Here is a 27,153-nt window from a genome sequence, read left to right on the forward strand (position 1 = left end):
TCACAAAAACCCCCCCCCCCCCCCCACACACACACACACACACTCCCACACACACACACACACTCACACATACACAAATGCAGGGAAAAAAAGCTCCCTTTCCATATCTGTACTCAGTGTGGCCCTGGTTCACAATGTACAGCCCTTGTGTACATCTGTGTGTATGTGTGTGTCACACTCAAGATGCTCTCCCACCCACAGTTCCCTTGGCTGGCCTCCACCTAGCCCAAGCCCAGTGCGGTGCTGCTGCCTTGCCGCAGGGCTGAACACAGCTCACTGTGTCTGCCCCCTCACAACCCCAGACTGTCCCGACCAATGTGCTTCTGATTAGGTGGCTTAATTACAGCTGTAAAAACAATGTTGATATAAGCCTCAAAATTGCAGTGTGTCAGATACTATTAGCCAACCTTGGACTCCAGCCATTGTCATCCAACTCCTCCAGCAACCCTCCCCACCTCTACCCCCATCCCTCCCTATCCTCTGGCTCCTCCCATACTTTTCCTCACCCCAGATTTTTCATCTCCCCTTCACATTTTCTTCACTCTTTCATGTCACAAGCTGCAACACAGGCAAACTCTGAGAGGCCAAATGGTCCGCAAATAAACAGCAGTGGCTTGCCCATTGACCTTGAAAGTCAGAGACATCTCCCTGAAATAACAACATGGGAGAAACACATGACAATACAAGCAAAAAAGAAAGAATGACCATCCACTTTAGCTGATCAGGTGTGAATTACACTTCATTTGTATAATTGCCTCGTTGGCCTGGGGTGCTTGACCTTTTTTAGTGGTCTGTGGTTGTTCAAAATAAGGGCTCTGGCTCTGCAGCAGAGTAAGAGGATATTCTGTGAGCAAACATTGCAAGGCGGCAAAGGCTTCCAGAGAAGGGAGGTCAGAAAGTCTGGGACAGGACACAGGGCTGTGTGTTGGGCTCTTTGTGTTTCAGTGACAGTGACTAAGGAGTGGGAGTGTAAAGTATGCCAGAAGTCTGGTCCAGGGAAAACTCTGCAACACCGTTGAGTGGAGGCAAGGAAGAAAAGCAAAGTAAAAACCTCAAGTATGCAAATCCTGGGTGGTCCAATCTTTGGATTGGTCTGAGAGAAAGTCCCCTTTTTTTCGTCTGTCTCCATCCTTGAGGCAACTTAAGCATCGGTTCTCCTGAGAACCAGGTGTTGTGGATGAACTGCGGACATTCATCAGGCTCACTTGCAGCTAATCAGCTGAGTTAAGACAACAGGCACTGGAGAGACCAACGGGAGTGGGTAGAATTTGACAAAAAGGCGGCAGAGTGAACTGAGGGACATGCCAAGGGCGCGTTTCCAAACCCCACAGGCCTCCATGGTGGCCTGCCTTAGTCCTGTGGCCTGTTCAGCAGCTGGCACTTCAAGGTTTCCCAAATGTAATGCCAGGGCCCTAATTTCACATTGGTATAAAGAGTGAGACAGACTGAAAAGAAAGCAAGGAAGCTAACTACCCCGGCCTGTATTGATTCTTGCGGGCCGGGCAGGGTGTGTCTCTGCACTTCCCAGCCTTGAAAGGCCGTCTTGTCACTAAAGGTGGAGGCAATACAGTATGCCATCATTTGAATAATTGATGACTGATTCCTAAGTAATCAGTGTCCTCACAAGACAATGCATTCTCTCTCTCCCTAGTGGAGAGAAAGAGCTCGGCCTGTTTTTGTCCCGATGCCTTTAGAAGCGAAAGGTAAAAGCTTTAATGCACTGAAGCCACTGGAAGTGCTGTCTCTGAAGGACTCCCCCTGGAATCAGCTGGGATGGTGTGTCTCTCCTTACAAGGGGGTCTATCAGAGTGGCCTTCCAGTAAAGGGAGTGAGAGAAAAAGAGAGAGACAAAGTAGGAAAGGAAGACAGAGTCATTGAGTGAGTGAATGTGTCAGAGCAGGAAGGCATGTGCCTGCATTTAGATGTGTGAGTGCACGCTCATGAGTATGTGCTGTAAAATGTATACTAAGTATAAAGTTTGTTTAGGTGGTGCGCATAAAAGTATTTGTACTCATGAACAAGAATGTCTTCATACGTGTCCATGTGCGCGTGCACGTGTGTATGTGCTGGAATGTACAGCCCCTTCCTCTAAACAGGAAAGGAGTTCAGTTAATAGCATCACCACCCTTTCCCCTCGTACAGAACGGTGGCCAGACCAGAGTAACTTTAACTGTGAACGGATATGATCCTGCCCTCAACCCTTTTCACAGTAAAATCTACAAAGCACCTGGGCAGGAGACATGGAAATATCACTATCAATCTCTTTGCAAACAATTTGCCTGCTATCTACAAGATATGTGAACAAGGCAACAGAAAACAGAAGAAGCAGACAGTTTAAGGACGAGCCAATACTACTGCTTATCTAGACAATAGCAGGTAATTAGTGAGTCGGTGTGTTGTTACTTCAGGACAGCAGGGCTGTAAGGTCGGGGCTGCTCTGTCTGCTGCAGTGGGACTCTCACTGGGCCTGTATGCATTTACCATGTACCATAATGTAATACATCCCCCAGTCCCCCCAATCTGCCTATTTTAAGTTAATAAGTTAATTTTAAGTATTATAAGTTTGTAGACTGCTTTAAATTTAGAAATTGCTTTTTAAAAATAATATTTTTTTAATATAAAGAAGCTCTAACTCTCATTGCGGCAGGTCACCTGAAATGTTTACCTGCCAAAGCCAACATATACCCAGTATTTAACAGGTGGCAGGTGCTAATTTTATTTCCTGGTTTCAATAGCTCAAATTTGAGAGTTTGCTGCTGTTTTTTGTCTTACATTACAGTGTACAAGTGTTCGACTGTTGGTTGAACAAAGTGTCCCCTTGGGCTCTGGGAAATTGGCATTTTTCACTATTTTCTGATGTTTTATAAAACCAAATTATTAATCACAAAATGATCAAAGGTGAATATATAATGGAAATAATAATTAACTAAACCTTATATTGTTTTGGTTTCAGTACCAAAACTCAGGTATGATATCAGAACTAGTATCAAAAGATTTCTGTGTATTCCAACTGTTACATTTCAATGTGAGTGAATTTTGATTTAATTTGTTTTACTGTAACTGTATTATTATTATTATTATTATTATTATTAGTAGTAGTAGTAGTAGTAGTAGTAGTAGTATTATGCATATCTGTTTTTAGGCAATTTTAGTTGTTTATTAACAAAGAAAACATTAATTCTGGGTCCCAGTGAAGCTCATGGTTAAGGTGAGGTACATAAATGTAACTTACAGTAAGAAAGTGCACACGCAGTTCCATTTCCACTTCTGCCGAAATGTTTGTAGGAAAGCAGTAAGATCATTTCAATATCAAAGGCACATGTTCACTTAATTTGCATTAAACAGGGGAGGGTGGAAGCACATTTGGAGCTAAGAGGAGGTCCTTATCCCAATCAATCAAGACATGTTACTTGTGCAAAATCACATAATTAAAAAATGCACAAATATCATAACTTCTCAAACATATCCAATTATGATTTCTTTTTATCCCTTAGCACATGCCTCTCCTGTCTTCATTATGTTGTGACATTAAAGTGAAACATTATTTAATATTTAGTGATGAAACAGGCAAGAAACTCTCTCCTCCAACTCTCTCTACAGAAATAAAATTGAAGAGACAGTGAGACTCTCAGAGGAATATGCTGAAAGTGTCAATGCTGCTGGTTGAATATGGCAAAATTGCTTATTTTCAGATTCAGCCACATCAAGCAGTTTTTTTTCCCAGGCTGTTTGTGGAAGAGCTTGCATATTCATGGCCCGCCTGTTTTGAGAACCTGTCACTGAGCCTGTTATATAGCTCTCCCTGCCTTTCTGTTCAGGATGGCTTCAGAGGCAAAAACACTCCATCAGACTTAACACTGTCCAGCTGACACAGTCAGGCAGTAAAACTGACAGCCAGTAGAGTCTGGCCTAGCAAATGAACCGGACATAATAAACCACTGACACAGGGGTCACCTTCTGTCACTGCCTATGTATCCACACATTCATACACACGCATAGAAAAGCACACAGACAAATCAAAAGGACTATGCGCCCCACATCCTATTGCTATTAAATACCCATACACTCTCTCTCACACACACACACACACACACAGGCAAAGACCATCGCTTGCATCCTCCCACTTCTCTCCTTTGGCTGGGTTAAATCCAGCAAAACCCCAGCCTTGTATTTGACCTGCCTCCCACCTCAGCTGTAAAAGAGCGAGTGCAGGAAGGAGGAGCTGGTGAGCACCGGGCTGCCCACATCTCAGACAAGAGCAACTATGGATTTCTGACTTAAACTTGGCAAGTTATAAGGTCAATATAATATTGAAATGCATGGGAATAATTCCCCTTCTGCGTGGACAGCTACCTTCATAAGTCTGAAGGATTAATAAAACAACTGGGTGAGTGTTTTTGTTGCTATGAAAGTTCTCACTGAGAGCGAATCCCCCCATGGCTCTGTGAAACAGAATAGGTGTTCGATGGGAGATTCATCAGCGCGGCTAACACTCAGGTCAGGAGCCCTTCATGTTGAAACCATCCACTGACAACATTGTATGTGCATATGTGTTTGCATTTCCATGCATGTAGGTATATATTTGCTCTCCGTGATAGTATTGTGTAAGTGGTGTGTGTTATCAATCCAGCTACCTCCTCCCACGCTATATGACTGTTGTGTTCCCCCTCCTCCCAACCGTTCCCTCTGCTGCAAAGCCTCTGTACACGGAGAGCTCTGCACAGTCCCCGTGGAATCTCCCATGTCAGTACATTACCTTATAAGTGGAGGCATTGACTGTGGGGACTCTTTGATACACATTCACATACAGTACAAACACAATTGATCTTCAGCTGAGCATTGAAAGGGAGTGGGGGGGTGGGGGTGGGGGGGTGCTCAAGAAAGATCTACACACATATAACAGATCACAGGCCTTCTTGTGGAATAAGAACTGTGTGCGCAAGAAGGAACAAAACGCTCCTTTGATAAGGATGTGACAAGGAGCAATCTTTCCCTGGAGCCATCCGCTGAACACTATCAGCGATCTGGGAAAGGCTCAGACGCCACAGTCAAAGTGTAATATTATCCTATCTGTTCAGCCTCACATCGGGCATAATGCGACTGGCTGTATTAATTATACATTTCTTTTTCTTTTTGCATGAGCAGATTTTCCCCTTAGGGGATGCTAAAATAATGACCCCATCTTTTGACAACATTTGCAGCTCAATTAAAAAGTGTTTATGTCAATCATCCCCTGTGTGAGCGCTGCCGGTTCACCATGTACACAGCAGTAGTGAGATGTTGTCATCTTCCAGCCACGAAATGTCAGAGACCTTTGGTTGTCATGACAATACACAGGGGTCGAACTTCAGCACTGACTTTCTCTCAAGGCAAAATAAATATTCCGTCCAATCTCTCCACGTACTGGTAAAAGGAATTATTTACTCGTTTTATGTTTTTTCAGAGATAGGGGGAAAACATACAAAAATCAGAGAGTGACTAATCGATCCCTCCTCCATTTATATTTAAAATTGAGAGAGGGGCGTTTGTTAAGTTCAAATAAATACTTTCTCTTAGATGTGGATGCGAACTCAGACAGCAGTCAATGATATGTTTGAAATAAAAATAAATGAATTGGAGTGTTTTTGCTCTCAGTGAGAGGAGAGCCCTAATGAGAGTGATCACAGATGCCAAGACCAAACACTTCAAACAAAGGCAGCTTGTTCTTTCATACATGAAGTGAAAAAAACCTTCAAAGATATTCTTTTTAAAGAAAAACAAAACAAAGAGAGTGACAGAAAGAAAGATAGTGGAATTATATTGAAGAAAGTCTGAACCGAACAATCACAACCTTTCTGCTATCTTTCTGGGAAACGGTCATAATTACATAATTTGTAAGTGTAAAGCTGAGGAATTAAAAAAATTACTCACAATAATTTGCTGTAATTATGGGTCTCCCCTTGCACTACTTACTCTGCACCCTGTCACTGCTGCATGCAATGCGCACTATATACTAAATGCTTGAGCTTTCCATATTTAGATTTGTTGTGAATATAAACAAGTGAGTGAGTGAAAAGTCCTCCTCGTCTATTTAAACCCTCCCCCGCAGGCAACAGTATTTACAAGGAAACGGTTATCATTTAGTCTCTGTTGCGGATCAAAATGTCAAGCTCCACAGAGAATCTGAGCAGTGCTGTTAGGGCCAAAAGTGCAGTTTTAGAGCCCCAGGATCTGAGAGGGAAAAAATGATTTGCAAATGCCCAAATATGTCTAATTGACCTGAAATATAGCCTGTGTGCAGGAACTGTTTGAAATCAATATGAAGAGCGAAAAGAATATCCTTGAAGGAACATTTCAGAAGATCACACCGCACATCTTTCGGAGCAGCATTATGAAGTATGCAAGAATTACGAAAACAATCAAGAAGTCATGCAAGGTCATGTGAATAAAAATTACAGTGGTTGCAGCAAATTAAGAGAGAGTGGGGAACAGCTGTTTTTCACCTAGCAGACCAGGATAATAGGAGCACACTGAGCGCTACTGTAGATTATATGAATAGTCTGTGGACGTGAAAGCCATTTGTGAGTGAATTTACACATAATGTATTCCCTCTGTATTTGTTTATTGCATGTGTTTAGTGAGGTAAATCAATAGCCAGTATTCCCAGCCTTGATTGGATTCACAATTAGCTCTAGCAAGAGACTCCCAGACAGTGGGTATGTTAGATTCAGCACAGCCAACCCACCTGATTGTCTTTCCCTCACATCAGCCGCCACTCCAACCCCATCCCCTCTACTGTCCAGGTGCCTTGTGGGTAAAGGTGATGACTGGAGGGTAGTTCCACCCAAGTGGCAGGCGGGCCGTGACAGCTCCGAGATGCTCTTTGACCTGAGAGGAAGGGAAAACAACATCAATGGTAATTCCCCTTCAAACACATTAACTGGGATGAACTGGGTCCCACCGAGCCCCTGTGAGTGGACTCGCATTGATCGCAGAAATCCATGAATAAATTTAGCACTAATTGATTTTTTTTCCCCTCCTCAGAAAATAAATCTCTAATTCTGAGTAGAGGCAGTGAATGTAGCACCATTTTTATTTAAATCTGTAGAAATACATTTTGAGAAGTAACTTAATAAGCTACAAAAATATTCTGTGTACTCTCATACCGTCTGATCTAGGACGCCTGTTGTTATCAGTGCAGCCACAAAGTTTTAGCATTTTGTAACTGGACAAGAGTCAATAAAAAGTCCACCTTGAGCTCAGTTGCTAAACAAACAAAGAAAATTCATTGTGTTAGCATTGTTGAAGCAACAAGCCCAGAAATTAACCCATTAGGTCCTCTGGATTTCAGCTACCATTTAATTGCTTTCAGTGGGGATTGAAGTTATAGTTGGAGGGGAAATGGTGTCGCATATGCATTTACAAGAGCTCCCTATCCCTTCACCTTGCCCAGCTGTAAGAATGATACTGTCAATATCGGTAGAAAGCATTTACAAAAGATTCCAAGCATTAAGCGTAATTGCTGCACTGTTGTTACAAAGTGGAAGAAGATGTTGAAAATATGCTCTTATGAAGGTGAACTGCCGAAGCAGTTTTATTTAAGCTGAAAGAAGGATTTAGCATTATATTTACAAATGGTAAACTAAAAAACATTTCCTTACTGTTTTTGGACCCCGAAAAAAAACAAGAAAGAACCAAATATGTCTATTTAAATACATTTTGAAAAATTACCCCCAAGTACAGGGCTTAATCAAACTACAAGTATCTCGTTAATCTATATTTAAAATACAAGCTATTTAACCAAAGGTCAGGTGTGTTTTTTAAGCAGAGCATTAGTCATACTATATAAAGCTGATTAGAAACACTCAGGAGCATGCCGTTTACAGTTTAGTCAATGGATCCTAAAGTTCAGGCTGATCCTTTAGTCAGACATTTTAGTTTTTCCCTTTGCTTTTCAAATTCATTGCTACAGCTGAAATCACTGCTCAGTAAAATATTATAGTTTTGTGGATATACAAAAGTGCATGATTTTATTCTGTGCAGTGCCAAGTCAGACTTTGCATTTGAATATGGATCTGTGATAGTATATAATAATATTAGTTAAAAATACCAGTTTGTATATAATAACTGCAGAAGATTTTATTGTATATTTTTAAGTTGTCAATTGAAATAGTCAAAGTGCTTATTCTTTGTAATGATTGAGGAGTCTTGATTTGGGGAAGTAGCAGATTCAGGTATCATACTGCCACCTACTGGTTGACACTCTTCTCAAAGATGAAAAGTCAGAGTGCACTTAAATGAGTTCCTTATGATTAAAATAATCACTGATTTCAGGAAGGACAACTTCTACTTCAGTGACATCTATGGAAATTAAATATTACATTGAGCTTTACTTCAAATTATAGATAATATCCTCAAACATCTGCATTGACTAGGAGAGGAAATGTCCCATGGGTGCCCTGACTAAACATCATGCCCTGGGCCCTTTAAAGCACATCTAACTGAAAATGTGGTTATGGTCTATCAAGACTCCCTTCACTGACAAACCTCAATTGCTCAGTCGTGCAAAGAAGAACTCGTTCCTGAAATGTTCCTTTTTGTTTGATGGATGAGTTGAACATATAATGGCTGGGCATTACCTCTGCAAATAAACTAGACTTGACATTGCCCTGTGTTGGAACATCTGGGACGCCCCAGAGACAGGATCAAAGGCCTTGCGCGTCCTTGGACTCTATCTGTGCCAAACATGCACAGCAAGCTCAAGAACAGGTTATCCAGCGCATTTCAGTCATCATCATCTCCTGCCCTGGCTGTGTTTGTTAGTCATCAGCTATTGCTGTTTAATTTGTTACAGTCATATTCCTCAGTGTTTTCGTCATGATAACAGCAGGGCAGAGAGCAGTGCAGCCAGACAATACAGTAAATCAATTTATGAGCTTATTATCTCACAAAAAAAATGACATCTTTACCTAAGTGGAAACACGAACGGGATGTTGAAAATTAAGTGCTAGACTGATTGATCTTTCTAGCACTTTTCCAACTGACACGTCAGACTGAACAGCATATCAACTCCGCTCTCATCTGCACTATACTATGGGGGCTGTGCTACAACACAATCCACATTACTTGGGCTTTGTTTGGAGAGAGCCAGCCAACTGCATAACCTTAATTAGTCAAGCTGTATTCATTCAAGTGATTACAATGCCCTACACAGTAGTGAAGAGAAGCATCTGTCACTTAAACTCAAATGATTTCTCAATCTTTCCACTCACTGGAATAAATTTGTTGTCAGTGTATCAATTTATAAAAACACTCTGATGATGATTTTGTGCCAAAATAAAATACAGTCTTGTCTAGGACTGCCACTAACAATTATTTTCATTATTGACTTGTCTGTCATTTATTTTATGGGTCAATCAATTAACTGTTTAGTCCACAAAATGTTACAAAATAGTGAAAAACAAGTTCTCAAATAGCAAAAACCACAGATATTAAATTTACAATGCTTTAAAACAGAGAAAAGCAGCAAATCATTACATCTGAGAGGCTTGAAGCAGCACATTTTAGGATTTTCCCGTTGTTAAATGACTTACACAAATACAAGATTTTTAAAATTGTTGAGGATTTATTTTATATTGACTGACTAATCAATTCATTATTCTGGCACTTTTCTTGACCACTTTATTGTGATGTATTAAGCACATTCAAAATGCACAAATCACAGCATATTTTTAGCATGATGTTAATTCTGGCATGGCTGAAAAGGACAAAATGAGGTTTATCTGGGATCGCTTTTTTTCCCAGGTTCTTGAGTTTCATTGTGTTTGCCATTTCTAAATCTCCCCAAGGCTATGCATCTGCTGCTCTCCAGCATGCACAACTGGGGAAAAAAGCAGGATGTCACTTTTGTGAACTAGCAGCAGCGGAGAGGAGGGGGAAAATGACGCAATCATCAGAAAAGTGGTTTGGGTGGTGAGGCTGGGGCCTTATGAGGGGCAGGTTGCAGGGATCGCCCGCACCTCGGCAGATGTGCCTCGGTGTCACTCTACATCCGCAGCCGAATGAATCACCTAACAGATGTTTAACGTCAGGGCCAGGCTGTCACGCCAGCCAAACGCACACATGCACACACCAGCCATGCAAAGATATGCATACACACTGTACAATTTATCACTACATTAGGAAGAGTGGCTCCACAAGGGGTCAGACCAAGGCGCTGATGTTCACCTTGATGTGACTTTGACCAAAAATACCAAGAGAGATTTCACTATACCTATAGAGAAGTGTTTGTAGGGTAGGAAAAAAAATCCTGTGATGTGCACTTAATATACACAACACACTGACTGAAGTGTGGTTCTGCTCAAACTCGCTGAGTTGCTCTTTTTGATCTCTGGCTTGTACGATCTGAAAACAACCCGTCAATATTGAAAGACAGAAAATATTTTAGATAACTCCGCTGCAGCCTCCCTGATTCCTTTTTTCGTTTTTTTTAGACCATTCATGGCAGAATAAAGATATTTTGTCGAAACCCATTCCAACCAAAAAAACGAACGTGGCGTCTTACCAAAGATCTTTATCACCTCTTTTGTTTTAGGGTTTGTTCTAGGAGTTGTTTTGAGGTGGGGATGACGAAATGCAACGCTACAACAATAAACTGCCAATGCCATAAAACAGATGTTTTACAACCTTTGTAATGTCACTCTGCCATGCTGCACATCACATTTCCACATGTGAGATTTTATTGACAAGAGGAAAATTATATTTAAACAGAACTACAGAATTGAAATTCAAACACAGTCTTTTCTCTGAAACAGGTCCTGTACCCACTGTCATTTAAGGTGAACAGTCACTCAAGGATTTGACTGATCGTCTCATAGAATCAATCATTAAGTGTGCCGTGGGTGTTTTTTTTTTTAAGTGTGCCTCAGTACCAAGAACATTGAGAATCACTGTGTTAGAAAAGAGCAATTGAAGGTAAGGAGCTTTTAAGAAAGAGTTGCTGGATCTTTGAGAACATTCTTGAGGCCCTTTTCCCCTCTTTTGGAGAAACCCAGGCAGATAAAAGGAAACACTCGGGTGGATTAAAGTGTTCAGAATGTATCAGCATCAAACCACTAGAGTTTTTGCCCTCTACATTTTTCAAACACAGTCAATAGATCTAAATATTTTACTGTGCCCTGGCCGATTTATTGTTTGATGTTTAAAAACTTGTGTGGAATGAAAGAAAATTCATTAAAGAAGATGGCCCCAGAACGAGGCCCTACGATCAGCTTTGAAAGTCTAGTTTAACTGGGATATTGATCATTCTCTTTCTTCTGTGACAAAGGCCACCAGGGACGCTGGAGGTGTCGGAGGATGAAGGCGCGCTGCCAATAACACCAGACGTGTGTGTATACACTGTAGGTAAGGCTGGGAATTACACTACTGACACTGAAAAATCCAATAACTCAAAAATGACCAAACAAACATCACATTTTTGATTTCATGCTGGTCAAAAGAAGATTCAGTGTGCATTCTGGTTTCGATGAAGCAATTTGCACTTGAGGGTTTTGATTTTTTGCACTGCATGACAGATAAGACTACAATATTTGGGAACTTAATTATACAGCTTTTGTGGGGCCACTGGAAATATAATCCCTAAATTGATATTGGATGTTAATCACAGAAGTTCGAGTGTGTGTTCACAGTGTAGAATGAGCGGTTATATTATTGACTATAGACTGTTCTGCTTAAAAAGAAAAACTATTACAGAACAACAGCAACATACTATGTGAGTTCTATTTTAGGGTGGATTTTCCCTTTTAGCAACCCAATCGCTGTATGTTTGAGAGTAAAATTTTACATATTCAAGCTTTTCTGCAGGTGTGGCTATACCCGTCATGGCCTAAAAATTCTCAGCAAATTAAAAAGGAATAACACTGTACCACAAAAGGTTTTAAGCACAAGCTGTAAACACAAAAGGGAGTTTTGACAGAAAAGGAAGCTCCATCATAGAAATCAGTTTTTAAAATTCTAATTTGGAGATATTTTGCACGATAAAGCAAAACCTAATCCGCTGGAGTTCTTCAAGCTTAGATTTCCATCAAAGATAACTCCTAAATATCTGGCAACTTTCTTGACATCAGGAGACAGACTAACCACAGCATAATTAATTAAATCGGAAATTGGAATATGCAGGGCAAAGAGTTATTTTCCCAGAGCTGCAAAACATTAGACAAACAGGACTTGACAACTGTCAGCAGTGTTTTGAAGATGGCCAGGCTATTTAGACTGATAGACAAAAATTAATGGTGAAGAAAAGAACATCTCCAAGTTAAACCATTTGTAGAATCTCTGAGAATGTGTAAATAGCATACACGCTATCCATTTATACAATAAAACACTATGATTATCCCTCTGTGCCTCTCTACTGTTTCCACAACACTGGAAGAGCTCACATTTAGTGTACTTTTTTATGCTTATGCTTTGAAATTTACATTAAAAGTAAATTACCACAATGTTTTCAAGGAAACTGACAGCTTATCCTAGACAACAAGTTACAGTATACAGAGAAATGGGACTAAATTTTATTGCCACTTAATGCAACTCAGGAAAATATCAAAATAAATGCACTTCATTCTTTAAAAAAATGTGTTTTAAAAGAGTGTATGCAAAATGCTTTTACAATTTATGTAGAACTGTGAGACGCTCTAAATGTTTGTATCTGTTTTTAATAAACAAGAAGCCTAAATTAACACATTTTGGGGTTTTTTATGTTATATGTTGCCTTTCTATCGAATAATGCAACACAAAAATGTCTGTTTTTTTAGATAAGGTGCATGAAAGGCTGGTTTGTTTGCCCTTTCTTTAAATTTTTCAGCTTTTGGCACAGCTGCGACTATGCAACACAGCCAGTTTAAATAAAAATGCACATATTCTCTTTCCAAGCGTCAGTTACTGATTTCCATCTCATCTCTTTTCCTGCTCCACTCTGATCACAATGTCTGTGTGCTTCAGTGTGGCAACAACTGCAATAAGACTAGATCTCCTACAAAAATATGAACTGGACTCACTTAATGGATCCATTTCTCCCCTCCAGTTTGCCAACCACTGCGTTCAGCAGCATCTATTTCAATCCCACTGTCGTTTCTCCACAATCTCTTATATTTCTCCCCTGAAAATCTGTCCCTTCCTCTGCCTTAACTACCATGAAGTTATTGAATGGAATTACCATTTTGCAGCTGAATGAGCAACTCCTTAAATATGGAGTAAATTAATACATTGACTAGAGGTGAAACAGGTCGTTGCATTCAAATGCACGCAGACCCGCTGAGCCATAAACTCCCAGGACAAAAATCAAACTGCACACTCACTGGAGATGCTGGTTTCTTCTAGGCCTGTATAGAAGCTGAATAAAGAGGGAAGTTTGAAGCATGTCAGTATCTGTCGTTAGTAATATGTTTGTCCAACCAAAATCAGGTACTTGAAGTACCAGAAATATGGCGCTGACTCTTAACTCCAGAGCTGCTGGTCAATTTGGTGTAGCCTGCAGGGAAATAAATGCTGATAAATGATCCCATTGTACTCCTGCACACAACACTTTGACTTTTTTTTTACCTTAGTGAAAAAAAATATTAAGGGCTAAATTTCACCAGCAACTCCAAACTGTAAATTACTAGGTATCTGTTTCAAGTATTTTTCTCCTACATTGTTTCTGTCGACTATCTGTGAGGGCATACTATCTGCACCAGACATAGCACTTAATTGAAGGTTGATTGAAATCTGTCAAAACTAGAGGCTAGTTTCCAAGGCAACACGCACACCAAGTGGTATTACTTCATCATTAGTAGTAGTGTTTGTGGGTTTTTATTCTTCACAAATTTCTCTAATTAGTTGCCAATTGATTGGTATTTACCCTCAACTGAACTGTTCAAGCCGTACCCATATCTGAGTTTTATCAGAGGCTCATTCATCGGCTGCGGGGGCAAAAATATAAATGATTACAGTGTTTCCATGAGATCATACATGATGAAATGCACAAGTTTGGAGTATGAATATTGATACAAAAACCAAGAACATGTTGTTTGCAGAATTAGCACTGCACAGTCCCACATTAAATGTGTTTTTTTGCCATGAATTTTATACACAGAAGTGTGACCTGATTTTTTAAGAATTAAAATCTCATAAAGTACCCTAGTTTTAAAGATGTACAAACTGTGTATCCTGTCTTCCATCACTCTGTTTGTAACTTTTCCTTTAAAAAGACACACAGGACACAGCAGGAGGGGAGGTGTGATGTTCTCTCTTTTTATTGACTGACACGGCTGATGAGGGCCCATCCTGCACTTTGGCAGAAGGGTAGGCAAGCATGCGGAGGTGGCACCCACCAGGGTGCAAGGAGGGGGCGACATGGTCGTCCTTCATAGATATTCCATGCGTGGCTTTACCCTCAGCTGCCCTGTCAAGGTCTATGTATGCCCCTCCAAGGGGGCTGAGACAGGGTCATGGATGACACCCGCCTCTATGCCAGACGTGACAGCACAGCTGGGCCGCTTAATGACAGAGAGGCCTGGCCCAGCACACACCTGCCCATCCTGGGCAGGGCAGGCGACCTCACGGGGAGAAAGAGGAGCCGTTGCCACGTTCGATGGACAGATGTTCTGGAGGGGAGACAGCAGAGACAGCTGCACTACAGGGACCCCTCCGTTTCTCTCCTCTCTCCAGTAATTGAAAATCATGTAAAAGGTCAAATGTGCGATACTGGCTGTCCCTCTTTGCAAGTTGTTCCTTTCAGCCAGAACATGACAAAAACAACACTGACTGGATGACAGCTTTTGCTGCAATTATTGCCTATTTAGCTATGGATGTCCATGTAATGACGATATCTGTAAACATTCCCAGTGAATAAATCTGCATATACAAAGAGGAGTGGGCCATCTGTTGGAGGCCATGAACAAGGATCCCTGAGAGAAACCTAATCATTGCGTACATTACACAGACACTGTTATGACATTTGGACTCCAAATGAAGGAGGATTGTAAGGGGGAGGGGGGTGGGGGGTACGTAAATAGCACTAGCAATATAGCAATTCCAAACTCTATCAACATTTGCTGAATAGCAGAGAACAGCCCCGTGTAAAGAGTCCACTGTGGTACAGGGGGGTCAGTCCCTGTCCTGAATACCAACAGAGACTGACCCTCCTTCTGGGTTGCATTTTGATGAGAAGTGGCAAGGTTCTGACCTCCGCAGAATTGCTCTCAGTTTGTGGTTGTCTTAAACAGAACCAGCAACAGAACTGTCACAAACCATCAGCCTCCCTGGAATTCAGCAGAGATTTCTAGACCTTCATAGACAAATTAACGATCAAAATAGACAATGAGGACTCATCAAGCAACACCAAAAAGGGACTTTCAAGTACTAGAACCTTGGCAATGTGTTTGAGAAGTTTTTTTTACTTGACCTAGATAAATACAAGTTTTATGGGAACTGGAGAAGGTACAAAAGGTTTACATGCTCAGACTGTGCAATACAGTATTTAAAGAGAGTATGTCAGTGTTGGACAAAGAATGGGCTATATAAATGAAACATCTCATCATACATTTATTTCAATAATGTAAAAGTTTCAAAAAGTTGTTACTTTTAATGAGAAACATCTTAGGACTCACCCACAAACATGTGGTTTTGAGGGAACTCTTTTAAATTTAACAAAAACAAGTGCTGTGACTTGAGTACCAGCACAAACAGGAAGGAAACAATATATTCCATAAACTCCCCCAAATGAGAATGTTATCAATTACACTTGTGTCTGAAGGAAAAACAAAATGAAGCTCTTCAAGATGCATGTTTCTGGTTTGACCGACCGTAGCCCTTTGCCAATAACAATGTTACCCGCAATCAAGATCCAAACCACACACCCTTGGCACGGCACGCTGTCACAAATTATGTTTTGATTCTGACCAAATGCAACAGCTTCCTGTCTGGTGCTGTTTTCCCTTACTGTCTGTTTTATTATCTTGAACCAAATGCAAACGTTGTGATTTTTTTTTAACAGCAGAAAGGACATTTGGTAACATATCAAACCTGTTGGATGCTCCAGATGACAAACTTGGATAACACGTATCCTCATCAGGGAAACAATGACTATAACTTCACAACAAGAAACCAACACTATCTGCGCTCATTAAACCCACTGAAAATCTGTTTTAGACGTTGATGTTCCATCCTGGACTTTACTCCTAATTGTCTCTCATGTCTACAAAACAAATACAGTTTTTCTAATCACTCCAAAAAACAACCGGGCCTCTTAATTGAAATGTGTGAGTTTTCAAGTGTTTGAGTGTATGCCACTTGTATGAGAGTGTAACTGTGCAACTGCATGCATGTAGCACACCAGAATGCACATTTCAAAGGCAAGACAGCTCCTGGGCTTGCTGAACTTTTGCTTGTTATCAGGAGCTGAGAGTGAAATGGAGAGAATTGATCTTTTGTCTACTGGAGGTGCACTCCCTTGGGCTGGGCCCCTCGCTTGCTCACTTGCTTGGCTGCCATGCAGAGGGCACTCTTTCACACCATCCCCCCCCCTTGTTCACTCTCTCTCTCTCTCTCTCTCTCTCTCTGCATGGCGGCTGCCTCTCCTCCAGCTGACACTTGTCCTGCCGTTACCGGGAGAGATGTGTGCTGAGCTGCTGACACCAGGATTGATCTTCCTCCTTTTCCCCATAAGCTCCATATCAAGCTCCTGGAGACTCTTGGAGGAGACAAAGAATGGGCGGAGGGGCGGAGATAAGGGGTTGGGGAGGAGGCCAGAGTGGATGGAATAGGAGAGAGAATATTGTCAACTCACATCACCTCTTCAAACTAACAATGTTTAGAGCAGCGTAGGAATAGAGTACACAAAGTTGACAGTTTCATTGGTGGGAGGAAGTTCACTTTTTGCTGAATTGTTGCTCACAGTGACACCACAACACCAACAACTACATTTCCTAATGGTGCTAACAAAAACTACTTTTCATGATCAAGACTCAAATGGTACTATTCACTAAAGTGAAGAAGATGTGTTATAAAAAACAAATTAGTTGCATGATTCTATAAATAATACACCTCAAAACTTGCTTGATGGTAGATAACAGTGACCACAAGATGATAAGACCCTTTTTGTTTAACCAGAAAGAGAAGTCTCCCTCGAAATATCACAAGAATTGGGTTGCTGCAGGAAGACGCGAGTGGAAATGTGCTTAATATTTATTTATTTTTTTTTTTTATTGTGATACTGGTTGATATACAATTGGGAGTCTGCACAGGGTGTTTTATTAAAAAAACGTTGCCAGATTCTCTATGACAAAAATAGATAGAGGCAGAGCAGAGCGCCGCTTCCGGCCGCTTCTGAAACGTGCTGTGCGTATCTGGTGAAAGCACTAGCAGGATGGCTGCGTTCAGGTCCGAGTGCTCTATTGCAGCCAGGACACGACACAGCCTGGTGGAGGCTTCACTGGAACAAGGCATAATAACATAATAATATATTTTGACTTTGTCTTGTTTATATTATGTGTGGCTTTTCTGAAAAGCCTCCACCTACATTAAATTGTTTTTATCATTTATATAGTGCTTACACAGCTCATGTGCAATGCCTAAGTGGAAAAACAGAAATAAAGCTTTTCATTGGCAACAGAACCAAGCTGTACTCTAAATTGGACAGCAGTAAATAACCTCAGACTGAGACCCTAGCCTGGACTGTAAGACGTCTTCCACTTTAAAACTGCACTTCATTTGAAAATGTACAATGATAAGCATTATACAGAACATAATATTTACAACAAAATGTATTCTAAATATTTAATATTGGAGGAGTAACTGATCGTCTAGCTACTGCTGTGATCCTACAGCCACAGTAAGTTAAAATAATGTACTTTTAATATACTTACTTAATGTACTATTTTTTATTATTGATTATTGTCGTATTGATTTTTGTGTTGTCAGTGTTGTGAAATACAATATAAACTTTTCTAATGAAATGCTACGTACAACGGTCTGAGCTAAAAGGATAAAATAGTTTACATAGTTTTGATTACCCTTTAAAGCACAGACGTTGCTGGTAGATCTCACCATTCGATAAACCAAATCTAAAACTGGCCCACATTGGCCTTACCAATTGGCCTTGTAACCAAGCGGGAAGCTTCCGGTCTGAGTGAATCCAACGCTGAAGTCCCTTAAATCTGCATTCTATTGAACGGCCAGCAGGGGGCGATTCTTCTGGTTGCAAAAAGAAGTCCGGTTCCCTTAGAAATAATGGTAAAATGACCCTACTTCTCACCGGATTTATTACCCCACTAAACACTTTCCTGATGAGTTTATGGTCTCAATCGCTAGTTTAATGTCTTCTTCAATACAACATGATGTTCATTTAGTAAATTATGGTCCCATTTAGAGGAAAATAGACCCTAAAGCAGAGTATGCTTCATGGTGGGATTATCTGTGATTGACAAGTTGTTACCATGGCGACCTGTCAATCAGGCTAGAGTAACTTGTACCCATGGCACTGTGTAAATTTAATCAGCGCCATTGAAAAAGGTTATTAGGAGTTGGCTTTTCACTTTCTCTGGTGAGTACATTTAGTTTTAAGCCTGTTGTTCGCTAGACAAAATTATAATCCCTGTTAAAATTATAGTTAACGTGAATTACTGATGCACCGAGGTAAGCAAGCGAGCTAGCTCCACACACGGCCTCCACTGTCTCATTCAAATATGGTCACGTCCGGTGTCGCTGGTTTCAAAAACTCAACATGGGGGCGCCCTATCGGCCAAACTCAAGGCTTCAGAACGGCAGTCCACAAACCAACGGGTGACGTCAGGATGACTACGTCCACTTCTTATATACAGTCTATGTTTACAGTTTATGTTTGTTTATGAAGAACGATCAAGAGACGCGGTACTTTTTTTTTTCTCCGTTCTATAAAATTCAGTTGTTTGTGGTAAAATGTTACAAATTGTCCATCCTGCAATGTTAATACATCATTCAGAAAAATTATTCAGTCTGTGCCTGATCTGGATTTCCACCAAAGACAAATCCCTTCTTCCCCAGTTTATGGCCTAATCTTCCCTCAAATTTCACTGATATCTGTTAGTAGGTTTGTCCAGCGTCCCACCAACTAATAAATAAACCAACCAAACTACAAAACAGAAGTAAAAATGACAGCTTCTACAACTGAAAGGATTAAAATTAATCTGGACTAATACATAGACTAAAAATAAACTGCATAGTCATAAATAACAGTAATGGATGCATTCTCAGTGGCTCCTGAGGACTTCTGTTGTGATTATAAGTCCAAGCATCTGAGTGGATTTGACTGGGGATCGTTACAGTTATTACTGTGTGTTATTGGCATCGCGAGGAGAGCAGACCTGGGAGGAAGGGTTCGGGGGGGAGGAAGTCTAGCAGCAAACATTATAATTTGCGGGTTAGCCAATTTCAGGAGGCTGGCTGGCCCGATCTCCCTGGTAAGCATCCGAGAGCAGGGGAGACCGGAGCATGGCAGGGCAGAGCCGTGCAGGAGGAAGATGAATCAAGTTTAATAACAAAGGGTTCTAATTGCCCCCTACAACCCCGCAGCCCCACCTCAGAGCTGAACTCTAATTATGGAGAGAACACAGTGCACTGTCACCCAATATTAAGTTGTTGAAGAGCATGGCGAGATAATCGATAAACACTTTAGTTGAGGAGGTGGGGCGGGGGGGAACAGAGAGAAAAGAGAGAATGAAAAAAGTAAGATGCCCCTTCCATTCAGTGGGAACCAGCAGCACCCAAAGCCCTCCTAGCTCATGAGAACACCGTTGGGACGGTCCAAGAATGATTGCAGAGCAATAATCCTGAGCCCCCCCCCCATTCTTAAAAAACTCCATACAAACACACACGCTGCAAATGCTCACTCAAATGGCCAAACACACACATACACGTTCATGTGAGCGTACAGCACAATGTAGAGCCCTACCTTCCCCATGGGCTGCCTGAGCACCCGTGCGTCTGAGAGGAAAGGTGAACACGGTCACCCTAATTACAGGGGCCCCAGCTCTCTCACACACTAGCACACACTCACCAGGCATAACTAAAGACAGGCCAATTAGGGCGAGAGGGAGATAAGGAAAGTTTTATTTGTATACTAATTAAGCCCCTGATGAAATTCAAAAGGGAGGTGGTGAAGGGGATTGGGGGAGGGAGCGGACGGGTAATTGTGTGTTTGAGAAAAGGTTGCTTTAGGTGCGGTTATCTGAGAAGAACAGCCTTGAGATAGTTGCCCCCTAATCCCACGCTGAGCCCCGGCACTGCACTGCAAGGTCTCTCATAATTTGATCTGTTACATATGAAATGGCAGGCTCCGACAGCGAGATCATCAGCAGCGTTTATTGTCTGTTTGGTCCTCGTTTCAGCTAAACATAAAAGAAGTTGTCATGCCAAAGAGACTGTTTTCCTTTTCTTTCTTTTTTTTTGTTCACTCTAATTTGAGCTAAAAAAAGATCTCAAGACAGTGTGGACGAACTGCCAGCCAAAGTCAGCATTAAGAATATTTGGCAATGTGTTAGCACATATGCTAAGTAATGTTTCAGGTTATAACCTTAAGAATGAAGTATTAATTAAAGTGGCAATTATCCTGAAAGAACTTTTTCATAGATTTTGACTTGTCACAGCAGGAAAAGCACAGGTGTAGGCCCTAACTAATAACATTAACGATAGCCCTTTGCTATTCAGGGTTCCCAGTAAACAGTTACAGTGAACCAGCATACACAATACCAGGACCCTGGAACAGTCTCACCTAAATGGAATGCCGCCATCATTAAGCTTATTATTTACACCTGTGCTTTTCCAGCTATGAAAAGTAAAAAAAAGTCTAACCACATAAAACTATATTTTGCTCAGCAGGTACTCTAATCATTAGTATAGTCAGTAATAAAGTGCTTCAATATCAGCAACCTATTAAGTCGTGATGTTTTAGATCGGTGAATCCCAACCTTTCACCTTGTGAACCTTTAAAGCAAATCAGTCTACTCACGGCACTTCATCACAAGTTGTGCCTGTCAATGAGTTATGTATAGTGTTCCCTTGTCACATTATTTCATTTGAATAGTTTAATAAATAAATATAAACATAACTATACTTTTTTTTCTATTTCCTATTTTATAAATAATCTCGCAAACCCACAGATTTGTCTGGCCCCAACAGCTCCTTGGGGTGGTCCTGACCCGCTAAAAGTCTGTAGAGAACATGTATTCACATTTTTTAGGAGAATAATTTTTTAGTATTTATACTCAACTTGATACTCGATGTTACAACATTAAAAACGTTTGTCTTTTGTAGCTGTAAAGGCCGGATTATACATAGAGGCGTTTCTACCCTCATTGATTCACCAGCACCACAAACTACATCCAGGTGTAGTAAAACTATCAAACAGGTGAATCAACACCTCTCTAAAACAGTTAACAAACAAACTGAACATGACCTTTAATGCAGGACTGTTGTATTAGACTGCGATAACAACAACTGAGTGACCCTGGTAGTAATAAATCTGTCTTATAATAGGGGCGTATATTTTGACAGTCGATGTCCTACCAAGTAAGGAGCTATAAGTAAAATAATGGTTGTTAGGAAACACATTTCCATCTTACCACCTGTTAGCTAACTGATAACATTAACCAACAAAATAAAATTGTTATTGTAGGATGCAACACAACTGGGACAAGACTATAAAGTTAGCTCCGTCTGTGTACAGACAGTAGATTTCCACGGGGCGCGATGAAAGTAACGTGTCTTGAACTCTTGTCAGTAGTCCAAAGCTCCCTCCATCTTTCAAACGCTAGCTACACCGAAGTTCACACGTGTTTTGGAGACACAAAACCAAATTTATGACTGCACAAGTTCCAGGCAAATGTCATTATTGTTTCTGGACGTTATTTCCCCGTTAATCCAAAGGAAAATCCCCAAAACAGCCGGAGAAAAGATGGCGTTAGTATTTACAACGCTGTACTGTAAACTGTCCAGCAGTTTTAATATTTAAATGAAAATGCAACACTGCCTTTTATTGCTTGTAGGCATGGATTGGAGACCCGAAGCGTTCAATATTAAATAAATAGATAAATAAGACATTAATAAACTATCACATGAATAAAAACAAGATATGCAATACAGCCATCAACTAGTCAGCTCAATATTAAGGCATGTTATTTCGTCCTGATATGTCTTCCCAAAATCATTGCAGGTCATTTTTTATTTAATTCCAGCAGTTTTTATTTCCGAAATTTTCTTCCAAAGTCTGTTTTTATTTTAAAACATGAATTTTCCAGTGATATTCTTTTATTCCATAATGACACTTTTTATAACAAAATCTTTGTCAATTAAAACAAACAAGATACAGCCAGTATTTAGACTAAAGCAATTTACCACTTTTAAAAAAAGGTTTTTTATTCTATAGTAACTTGTTTTTCATTATTATTGTTGTTGTCTAATAATTATGTATCTTTTTATTTTGATATTATATTATTTAGATATTATGAGAAAGGTTCTCATTAATGTTGACACCAGGGCATATTTTAATTTAATATTTAATATTTAAAAACATATTTTGTGTTTCATATAACAAAAATCGGGAGAAAAAAAAACTAATAAATAAAATAAATAAATAACTGCAATATCTCAGTGAACAGGAGCAGATTCAACAGTAGGGGGTCCATCAACCATTTTAAAACTTCATCATTAACAGTCAACCATAAAGCAGTTCTCTAAAGATCAACCTGGCATTCAGCTGCTTCATCAGAAGCAGCGTTTCATCCCTTATTAGAGATTAGCTTCACAGAGACCCCCTGTGACGTGTTGTCACAGTAAGCCATGTTGGGTTGAGTATCAAAGTGGGTGCCCCACCGAGCTTTTGCAGATCTGCCTCTTTATGGGCCACAAAAAGCAGGCCACATGTGGCAACATCTTCAAAAAGTCAAGTAATCTGGATGATTTGACAGTTCACAGCAGGCATCTGTGTTGCTCATTTCTTAAACCAAGTCTTCACTGATTCTCCACCATTTTGCAAAGCTCAAAGCTTCAAATTGAATTTGCCAACCAGCAGATGAAAATATTAATGATGTAATAATTCAATCCCAAATTCTTAGTATGTGCTATATACTGTGTGATGTTGAGTGATAAAGGGAATAAGATATGACCCTAATCAGTGAATTGAAGACGCATTCATTCATATAAATGCAGTGTATTTTACACTTGTGGCTTATATTCAGGGTAAACCACACGTGTAAACTAGAAAGTTTTGATATCTCAGCACCGATTAAAATTCAAACAGTGAATGTGTTTTGAAACCGTCTTTGATGACTGAAACATTCTCACTGTCACATCCTACCATCAAGTGGAGTGCACTCTCAATTTCAAGACATTATTTAGATTTAATATAACAGTCCAGTGAGACAGAATGTTTGCAACGCTCTGGATTTCTATTGACTCTCAATAGTCCAATTAGTTATAGAAAATTTGGATCAACTTTCAGAAGACAGATTGCGCTGAAAAACTGACTAATAAAGATTTAAAAGAGTGATAACATTTAACTATGACCATTTGTGCGTTGTGGATGCACTTGCCAGAGAGAGGCATTGAGGGAAGATTTGAATAATTCATCCAAGTTAAGCCCATTAAGAATATCCATGTGGACACTTTTTTGATGTTAAAGACAGTGTGTGATCTCAGGGTGCTTTCAAACTATATCTGGCCTTACTTGTGGTGTCTGTTTTTACCCTGAAGCGACAAAGATCAACTGGCTCCTGTGTTAATTCTGTAGAAGTGTACAGTTGAGAGGTCTTTGCTACAGAGTTGGCAGGCTGGCTCCCCTATCAGCGTTTGCACACAGCCAGAATAAGGTCTCTCAAAAACTAAAGAATGACAAATTACTCATCTTTCACAAAATGTATTTTATGAAATAAGTTTGGCATGAAGGAGCTCTTATTGTCAAATGACTTTGAGTCATTATCTCAAAACTTTGATTAATATACCTCAAAGGTTCATCAGCTTCATAAGAGTATCACTTGAAAAAAAGCCCATGTGAGAATTGCCACTTCCTACTTTCTTATTAATTCATATGAAATTAATGTTGTTTACTGATTTTCTGCAAACACATCAGTCCAATCTTCATCCATCGGATAGGTTTTCCCTCTTGAATTTAACAAAAATATTTGGAGGTGATGCAAACCCCAGCAACAACCACAGGGTCAAAACAGGGTTGTGAGATCTCAGAGAAACATAAATCATCAAAAATCTCTCAGAGTACTCCGCTGTGAGTACCAGACAAAGACCGTGCATGTGAGCATTTGAATGAAAGGTAATTCAACACAATGCTTGTCATGGATCGCAAGAAAAACAACATCTAGTTATCGCCTCCTACAGCACAAGATCTGTCAGAGCTTTTTGGTTTTTGCCCAGTGGTCACTTCAATTTTCAAGACAGAGGGCTCGTCTAAGCCCCCCCACAGTGAGGGTGAGAGGCAGAGAGTCGGAGGTTTGGTGTTTGAAGCAGGTGAGGCAGAGGCCTCACTGTTCCTCCTAACACAGACATTGCACTTCGCTCTCAGGCTGGACCTCTGCAGGCCTAAGGTATATTAGAGTGTACATTTTGGTTGTCGATCTTCCATTGTGAGCCTCAACAAACTCCCAAAAAGCCTATGATCTACAAATTATTGCTTGTCAAGCATGCAGTAGAGGCAGAATTTGTCCATGTTATCCGATGTGACCTCGCAGTGATTCCTTCAGCGGTTATTTGCTAGGGATCACTAAGGAGGTCTCTGGAGAGCTTCGTACGCAAGAGCCAGCGACAGGCCCTGCACAGAAAAACTGCCAGGGAAGCACAATAAGATAAAAGATAATTAGCAATGAGACCACTAGCCGCCCGTATCCCCACCACCGCCACCAGCCCCATATACCCTGGATATCTCACAACTCATCCCCTGTATCTCTCCTCCATTCAACCAGGTTTTGTACAGTATCTGTCAGACCAATGAGCATCTCATACATGGAGAGTGGTAATGGCTCCAGCTAGTGGAGCAGTTTGCTGGTTACTGTTAAAGAAATAGTTGGACATTTTGGGAGAACAGCTTATTTGCCTTTTTGCCAAGAATAGGATGTGAGTATGGAAACCACTCTCATATCTGTCCACTTTTTAAAGTCATCCCCTGTAACATCTTTAATTTCCATCCATAACATGTAAATTTCCCGCAGGGATCAATCAAATTTTATCTTAAGTCTCATCCTAAATATGAAGCTGGAGCTAGCAGCCGGTTAGCTTTGCATAAAAACAGGAAACCTACAACGTGTAATTTTTACACATCATTTTTGTACCCCCATCCATGATGTGTTCATTAGTGAGGTTTAGAGGTACTGATAGGCAGATTTTCTTGGATAGAGCTAGGCTAGCTGGTATCAATCTTCATTTCCCAAAATGTTGAATTATTACATTAAGCTTAAAATAAGACAGTGTGCAATATTACACATTGAACATTAGCACTTAAATTCCATGCCTCAACACTGAACCCTCACTCTAGACTAGAAGCCCATAGTAAAATCAGTTTTTAAAAAAAACAAGGTCATCTGGTGTTTAGCAACCCATTACTGGACCCACGACACTCCACCATTATCCCAGCCCTTCAGCCATGTTACTTCTGCCTGAAAACAAGGTAGTGTAATTTAGAATGCATTTCAGGGCAATTAAAATTTCTCAGGCACAATTACTTATTCCCCCAGTGGGGCTGCCTCAATCAGTCTATGTGTGTAATGGGTTTATGGCCTTGACGCGGCAAACATGTCCTGCCTATCTGCCTCGTGCTCTTCTCAAGGCTGTGGTTATTAATTGTGGCTAAAGTTGATAAATAAAATCACCAGTGCTCTTAATGCTAATTAGTGTTTGAGATAATATTTATGATTTCATAAGCACATATTTCTCCAAAGGCTCAGGCATTGTGCCCCCTATTCATCGGTCATAGGCTGTCTTGGATCTAATCTATCTTTGGGGAGAGGAGAGGCCGAAAGAGGGGCCAGAGGAAACACAGGCAGTAAATACTAATAGTACTTAGTGGGTACTTTGGGAGCAGGAGTATTTCAAGCTATTTATTGAGCTGGGCTACTAAAGCAAAGATACAGGTTTTTATAGAGAGAAATGTATAATAAATAAGATTGTCCTTAAAAGTGGGAAACATGCAATGCAGTAATATTTTAAGTGGCATGAAATCAATGTTTTTATATTAACAATGGATCACATGACTACTTGTATGTGAAGGGGGTTGTAGTAACCCATCCATGAGCAAGTCTGTATTAACAGCAGGACAGAGAAGGCTGAATGCTAGAAAGTTTTCAGACAGAAGAGATTACAGATAAAAAAGTTGGGGAAATTACTTCAGAAGCAATAATTGGTGAATATTATGGATATGGATGAAATCTGTCCTCACAAAGTAATCATTTAACTAGGTTTCAATTTCTCAATTGCATGTGTAGTATTTGATGCCTGTTTGTCTTTTATTTGTCTTTTAATCTCAACATGCTTTATTTTTCCAGAAATGAAAAAAGAAATGATCAATGAGAGTCTGTTTTCCAAAACAACTTTATAAAGTGATACGTATGTCAAAGTTGTGTTTGCAGCCTGTTTCTGCTGCCCCCAAGTGTTGAAAACAATCTGTTATTGCAGGTTTAAGGATTACTTATACATAATGTAAAGTATTTTTCTTCTAACAAGTGTACAGTAAGGGTAACACTTTCTTCTACTTCTCCATAATTTTCATCCATCTACAGAGCAGCTTTGTATGGCTTGATCCATTGTGGCTTTCCAGTCCTTTGTAGCCTGCAGTGTGCTGCTGAGATGATCTTGACAGGAACTGCTTCCTCTCACTTGCCCCGGCGCGAAGGCATTGAGAAGCACCTCAGCTACTTTTTAACATCACAACATGCTAGTGCCAGTGGCTCACTGGTCTGACTATTGATCCAAGTCACCACATCAAGGTGAGCATCAGTGCTGCAGAGTTCATTGTGGGACCTCATCCTGAAAGAGCAGAGCTGTCCACAGCTCTAGGCGATGCCCGAAAGAGTGACAAGTGCTGAAACCACTTCAAGGGGGCTAACTGTGCCCTCAGCCCTTTCTAGTTCCCTCTTCAAAGCCGAGAGCAGCCTCTGGCAGTTC

The 27,153-nt window shown here is 40.5% G+C and overlaps 2 long non-coding RNA genes across 2 annotated transcripts in view; one reads left to right on the forward strand and one right to left on the reverse strand.

Moving 5' to 3' along the window:
- LOC123969236 overlaps positions 1-9,066 on the reverse strand; it is a 197,441-nt gene extending 188,375 nt beyond the window's left edge. Inside the window, exons 1-2 of the long non-coding RNA XR_006824687.1 lie at positions 8,949-9,066; positions 6,725-6,867 (exon numbers count right to left, since the gene is read on the reverse strand). This is a non-coding gene — a long non-coding RNA (uncharacterized LOC123969236). The remainder of the gene's footprint in view (positions 1-6,724; positions 6,868-8,948) is intronic.
- Positions 4,267-14,883, forward strand: LOC123969235. Its single transcript, XR_006824686.1, has 4 exons — positions 4,267-4,387; positions 6,783-6,895; positions 11,306-11,382; positions 14,223-14,883. It is a non-coding gene; the product is annotated as an uncharacterized LOC123969235 (long non-coding RNA).
- Positions 14,884-27,153: the final 12,270 nt, after the last annotated feature.

Source organism: Micropterus dolomieu, linkage group LG04 (genome assembly GCF_021292245.1).
Source record: "Micropterus dolomieu isolate WLL.071019.BEF.003 ecotype Adirondacks linkage group LG04, ASM2129224v1, whole genome shotgun sequence".
NCBI lineage: Eukaryota > Metazoa > Chordata > Actinopteri > Centrarchiformes > Centrarchidae > Micropterus > Micropterus dolomieu.